Source organism: Ambystoma mexicanum, chromosome 4q (genome assembly GCF_040938575.1).
Source record: "Ambystoma mexicanum isolate Mex_15411 chromosome 4q, UKY_AmexF1_1, whole genome shotgun sequence".
NCBI classification, from domain to species: domain Eukaryota; kingdom Metazoa; phylum Chordata; class Amphibia; order Caudata; family Ambystomatidae; genus Ambystoma; species Ambystoma mexicanum.
The window spans coordinates 529,863,995-529,871,494 of NC_090928.1; positions in this window are offsets into that span (position 1 = coordinate 529,863,995).

The following is a 7,500-nucleotide window of genomic DNA, read 5'->3' on the forward strand; positions in this document are numbered from 1 at the left end:
ATCAGAACGCTTTGAAGAATATCAGGAAATAGCTGACTGAACCTGTGTGAAAAAATGTCTTATTTGTGTTTTCTCCACTTTATTTTATAATAAGATGATACATACTTTTTCTTTTACAGTGAATACATTAAGGTATGGTATTGCCCCATTACACATCATCCAGACATGCATTCATATATTGCATGTTAACAATGAAAATATTGCAAATATTGTAAAGAGACTTTCAATTTCTATTTTTTTGGTCAAAAAGCACTACAATTTTAGTTGTTTACGCCCAACGTGGGGCTCGAACCCACGACCCTGAGATTAAGAGTCTCATGCTCTACCGACTGAACTAGCCGGGCTCCTTTGGATGCCTATAGTTTTCTTCCCTATCCCTGCACTGCCGCTTTCCACAGATAGGATGTTGTGTAATCATAGGCTCTGGTGGAGTTTGGAAAGAAAATACACATCAGCCAGAGGCAGAAATAGTCTAAGAAAGTATCAAACACAATTACCAGTCAATATCAGAACGCATTGAAGAATATCAGGAAATAGCCGATTAAACCTGTGTGGACTGAACTAGCCGGGCTCCTTTGGATGCCTATAGTTTTCTTCCCTATCCCTGCACTGCCGTTTTCCACAGATAGGATGTATTTTTTTGGTCAAAAAGCACTACAATTTTAGTTGTTTTCGCCCAACGTGGGGCTCGAACCCACGACCCTGAGATTAAGAGTCTCATGCTCTACCTACTGAGCTAGCCGGGCTCCTTTGGACGCCTGTAGTTTTCTTCCCTATCCCTGCACTGCCGCTTTCCACAGATATGATGCTGTGTAATCATAGGCTCTGGTGGAGTTTGGAAAGAAAATACACATCAGCCAGAGGCAGAAATAGTCTAAGAAAGTATCAAACACAATTACCAGTCAATATCAGAACGCATTGAAGAATATCAGGAAATAGCCGATTAAACCTGTGTGGAAAAAAGTCTTATTTGTGTTTTCTCCACTTTATTTTATAGTAAGATGATGCATACTTTTTCTTTTACAGTGAATACATTAAGGTTCGAGCCCCACGTTGGGCAAAAACAACTAAAATTGTAGTGCTTTTTGACCAAAAAAATAGAAATTGAAAGTCTCTTTACAATATTTGCAATATTTTCATTGTTAACATGCAATATATGAATGCATGTCTGGATGATGTGTAATGGGGCAATACTTTTTCTTTTACAGTGAATACTGAAAAAGAAAACACAAAAAAAGTCTTATTTGTGTTTTCTCCACTTTATTTTATAATAAGATGATACATACTTTTTATTTTACAGTGAATACATTAAGGTATGGTATTGCCCCATTACACATCATCCAGACATGCATTCATATATTGCATGTTAACAATGAAAATATTGCAAATATTGTAAAGAGACTTTCAATTTCTATTTTTTTGGTCAAAAAGCACTACAATTTTAGTTGTTTTTGCCCAACGTGGGGCTCGAACCCACGACCCTGAGATTAAGAGTCTCATGCTCTACCAACTGAACTAGCCAGGCTCCTTTGGATGCCTATAGTTTTCTTCCCTATCCCTGCACTGCCGCTTTCCACAGATAGGATGCTGTGTAATCATAGGCTCTGGTGGAGTTTGGAAAGAAAATACACATCAGCCAGAGGCAGAAATAGTCTAAGAAAGTATCAAACACAATTACCAGTCAATATCAGAACGCATTGAAGAATATCAGGAAATAGCCGATTAAACTGTGTGGAAAAAAGTCTTATTTGTGTTTTCTCCACTTTATTTTATAGTAAGATGATGCATACTTTTTCTTTTACAGTGAATACATTAAGGTATGGTATTGCCCCATTACACATCATCCAGACATGCATTCATACATTGCATGTTAACAATGAAAATATTGCAAATATTGTAAAGAGACTTTCAATTTCTATTTTTTTGGTCAAGACATGCATCCAGACATGCATTCATATATTGCATGTTAACAATGAAAATATTGCAAATATTGTAAAGAGACTTTCAATTTCTATTTTTTTGGTCAAAAAGCACTAAAATTTTAGTTGTTTTCACCCAACGTGGGGCTCGAACCCACGACCCTGAGATTAAGAGTCTCATGCTCTACCGACTGAGCTAGCCGGGCTCCTTTGGATGCCTATAGTTTTCTTCCCTATCCCTGCACTGCCGTTTTCCACAGATAGGATGCTGTGTAATCATAGGCTCTGGTGGAGTTTGGAAAGAAAATACACATCAGCCAGAGGCAGAAATAGTTTAAGAAAGTATCAAACACAATTACCAGTCAATATCAGAACGCATTGAAGAATATCAGGAAATAGCCGATTAAACCTGTGTGGAAAGAAGTCTTATTTGTGTTTTCTCCACTTTATTTTACAGTAAGATGATACATACTTTTTCTTTTACAGTGAATACATTAAGGTATGGTATTGCCCCATTACACATCATCCAGACATGCATTCATACATTGCATGTTAACAATGAAAATATTGCAAATATTGTAAAGAGACTTTCAATTTCTATTTTTTTGGTCAAGACATGCATCCAGACATGCATTCATATATTGCATGTTAACAATGAAAATATTGCAAATATTGTAAAGAGACTTTCAATTTCTATTTTTTTGGTCAAAAAGCACTAAAATTTTAGTTGTTTTCGCCCAACGTGGGGCTCGAACCCACGACCCTGAGATTAAGAGTCTCATGCTCTACCGACTCAGCTAGCCGGGCTCCTTTGGATGCCTATAGTTTTCTTCCCTATCCCTGCACTGCCGTTTTCCACAGATAGGATGCTGTGTAATCATAGGCTCTGGTGGAGTTTGGAAAGAAAATACACATCAGCCAGAGGCAGAAATAGTCTAAGAAAGTATCAAACACAATTACCAGTCAATATCAGAACGCATTGAAGAATATCAGGAAATAGCCGATTAAACCTGTGTGGAAAAAAGTCTTATTTGTGTTTTCTCCACTTTATTTTACAGTAAGATGATACATACTTTTTCTTTGACAGTGAATACATTAAGGTGTGGTATTGCCCCATTACACATCATCCAGACATGCATTCATATATTGCATGTTAACAATCAAAATATTGCAAATATTGTAAAGAGACTTTCAATTTCTATTTTTTTGGTCAAAAAGCACTAAAATTTTAGTTGTTTTCGCCCAATGTGGGGCTCGAACCCACGAACCTGAGATTAAGAGTCTCATGCTCTACCGACTGAGCTAGCCGGGCTCCTTTGCATGCCTATAGTTTTCTTCCCTATCCCTGCACTGCCGGTTTCCACAGATAGGATGCTGTGCAATCATAGGCTCTGGTGGAGTTTGGAAAGAAAATACACATCAGCCAGAGGCAGAAATAGTCTAAGAAAGTATCAAACACAATTACCAGTCAATATCAGAACGCTTTGAAGAATATCAGGAAATAGCTGACTGAACCTGTGTGAAAAAATGTCTTATTTGTGTTTTCTCCACTTTATTTTATAATAAGATGATACATACTTTTTCTTTTACAGTGAATACATTAAGGTATGGTATTGCCCCATTACACATCATCCAGACATGCATTCATATATTGCATGTTAACAATGAAAATATTGCAAATATTGTAAAGAGACTTTCAATTTCTATTTTTTTGGTCAAAAAGCACTACAATTTTAGTTGTTTACGCCCAACGTGGGGCTCGAACCCACGACCCTGAGATTAAGAGTCTCATGCTCTACCGACTGAACTAGCCGGGCTCCTTTGGATGCCTATAGTTTTCTTCCCTATCCCTGCACTGCCGCTTTCCACAGATAGGATGTTGTGTAATCATAGGCTCTGGTGGAGTTTGGAAAGAAAATACACATCAGCCAGAGGCAGAAATAGTCTAAGAAAGTATCAAACACAATTACCAGTCAATATCAGAACGCTTTGAAGAATATAAAGAAATAGCTGACTGAACCTGTGTGAAAAAAAGTCTTATTTGTGTTTTCTCCACTTTATTTTATAATAAGATGATACATACTTCTTATTTTACAGTGAATACATTAATGTATGGTATTGCCCCATTACACATCATCCAGACATGCATTCATATATTGCATGTTAACAATGAAAATATTGCAAATATTGTAAAGAGACTTTCAATTTCTATTTTTTGGTCAAAAAGCACTACAATTTTAGTTGTTTTTGCCCAACGTGGGGTTTGAACCCACGACCCTGAGATTAAGAGTCTCATGCTCTACCAACTGAACTAGCCAGGCTCCTTTGGATGCCTATAGTTTTCTTCCCTATCCCTGCACTGCCGCTTTCCACAGATAGGATGCTGTGTAATCATAGGCTCTGGTGGAGTTTGGAAAGAAAATACACATCAGCCAGAGGCAGAAATAGTCTAAGAAAGTATCAAACACAATTACCAGTCAATATCAGAACGCATTGAAGAATATCAGGAAATAGCCGATTAAACTGTGTGGAAAAAAGTCTTATTTGTGTTTTCTCCACTTTATTTTATAGTAAGATGATGCATACTTTTTCTTTTACAGTGAATACATTAAGGTATGGTATTGCCCCATTACACATCATCCAGACATGCATTCATACATTGCATGTTAACAATGAAAATATTGCAAATATTGTAAAGAGACTTTCAATTTCTATTTTTTTGGTCAAGACATGCATCCAGACATGCATTCATATATTGCATGTTAACAATGAAAATATTGCAAATATTGTAAAGAGACTTTCAATTTCTATTTTTTTGGTCAAAAAGCACTAAAATTTTAGTTGTTTTCGCCCAACATGGGGCTCGAACCCACGACCCTGAGATTAAGAGTCTCATGCTCTACCGACTGAGCTAGCCGGGCTCCTTTGGATGCCTATAGTTTTCTTCCCTATCCCTGCACTGCCGTTTTCCACAGATAGGATGCTGTGTAATCATAGGCTCTGGTGGAGTTTGGAAAGAAAATACACATCAGCCAGAGGCAGAAATAGTCTAAGAAAGTATCAAACACAATTACCAGTCAATATCAGAACGCATTGAAGAATATCAGGAAATAGCCGATTAAACCTGTGTGGAAAAAAGTCTTATTTGTGTTTTCTCCACTTTATTTTACAGTAAGATGATACATACTTTTTCTTTTACAGTGAATACATTAAGGTGTGGTATTGCCCCATTACACATCATCCAGACATGCATTCATATATTGCATGTTAACAATCAAAATATTGCAAATATTGTAAAGAGACTTTCAATTTCTATTTTTTTGGTCAAAAAGCACTAAAATTTTAGTTGTTTTCGCCCAATGTGGGGCTCGAACCCACGACCCTGAGATTAAGAGTCTCATGCTCTACCGACTGAGCTAGCCGGGCTCCTTTGGAGGTCTATAGTTTTCTTCCCTATCCCTGCACTGCCGTTTTACACAGATAGGATGCTGTGTAATCATAGGCTCTGGTGGAGTTTGGAAAGAAAATACACATCAGCCAGAGGCAGAAATAGTCTAAGAAAGTATCAAACACAATTACCAGTCAATATCAGAACGCTTTGAAGAATATCAGGAAATAGCTGACTGAACCTGTGTGAAAAAATGCCTTATTTGTGTTTTCTCCACTTTATTTTATAATAACATGATACATACTTTTTCTTTTACAGTGAATACATTAAGGTATGGTATTGCCCCATTACACATCATCCAGACATGCATTCATATATTGCATGTTAACAATGAAAATATTGCAAATATTGTAAAGAGACTTTCAATTTCTATTTTTTTGGTCAAAAAGCACTACAATTTTAGTTGTTTACGCCCAACGTGGGGCTCGAACCCACTACCCTGAGTGTAAGAGTCTCATGCTCTACCAACTGAACTAGCCAGGCTCCTTTGGATGCCTATAGTTTTCTTCCCTATCCCTGCACTGCCGCTTTCCACAGATAGGATGCTGTGTAATCATAGGCTCTGGTGGAGTTTGGAAAGAAAATACACATCAGCCAGAGGCAGAAATAGTCTAAGAAAGTATCAAACACAATTACCAGTCAATATCAGAACGCATTGAAGAATATCAGGAAATAGCCGATTAAACTGTGTGGAAAAAAGTCTTATTTGTGTTTTCTCCACTTTATTTTATAGTAAGATGATGCATACTTTTTCTTTTACAGTGAATACATTAAGGTATGGTATTGCCCCATTACACATCATCCAGACATGCATTCATACATTGCATGTTAACAATGAAAATATTGCAAATATTGTAAAGAGACTTTCAATTTCTATTTTTTTGGTCAAGACATGCATCCAGACATGCATTCATATATTGCATGTTAACAATGAAAATATTGCAAATATTGTAAAGAGACTTTCAATTTCTATTTTTTTGGTCAAAAAGCACTAAAATTTTAGTTGTTTTCGCCCAACATGGGGCTCGAACCCACGACCCTGAGATTAAGAGTCTCATGCTCTACCGACTGAGCTAGCCGGGCTCCTTTGGATGCCTATAGTTTTCTTCCCTATCCCTGCACTGCCGTTTTCCACAGATAGGATGCTGTGTAATCATAGGCTCTGGTGGAGTTTGGAAAGAAAATACACATCAGCCAGAGGCAGAAATAGTCTAAGAAAGTATCAAACACAATTACCAGTCAATATCAGAACGCATTGAAGAATATCAGGAAATAGCCGATTAAACCTGTGTGGAAAAAAGTCTTATTTGTGTTTTCTCCACTTTATTTTACAGTAAGATGATACATACTTTTTCTTTTACAGTGAATACATTAAGGTGTGGTATTGCCCCATTACGCATCATCCAGACATGCATTCATATATTGCATGTTAACAATCAAAATATTGCAAATATTGTAAAGAGACTTTCAATTTCTATTTTTTTGGTCAAAAAGCACTAAAATTTTAGTTGTTTTCGCCCAATGTGGGGCTCGAACCCACGACCCTGAGATTAAGAGTCTCATGCTCTACCGACTGAGCTAGCCGGGCTCCTTTGGAGGTCTATAGTTTTCTTCCCTATCCCTGCACTGCCGTTTTACACAGATAGGATGCTGTGTAATCATAGGCTCTGGTGGAGTTTGGAAAGAAAATACACATCAGCCAGAGGCAGAAATAGTCTAAGAAAGTATCAAACACAATTACCAGTCAATATCAGAACGCTTTGAAGAATATCAGGAAATAGCTGACTGAACCTGTGTGAAAAAATGCCTTATTTGTGTTTTCTCCACTTTATTTTATAATAACATGATACATACTTTTTCTTTTACAGTGAATACATTAAGGTATGGTATTGCCCCATTACACATCATCCAGACATGCATTCATATATTGCATGTTAACAATGAAAATATTGCAAATATTGTAAAGAGACTTTCAATTTCTATTTTTTTGGTCAAAAAGCACTACAATTTTAGTTGTTTACGCCCAACGTGGGGCTCGAACCCACTACCCTGAGTGTAAGAGTCTCATGCTCTACCGACTGAACTAGCCGGGCTCCTTTGGATGCCTATAGTTTTCTTCCCTATCCCTGCACT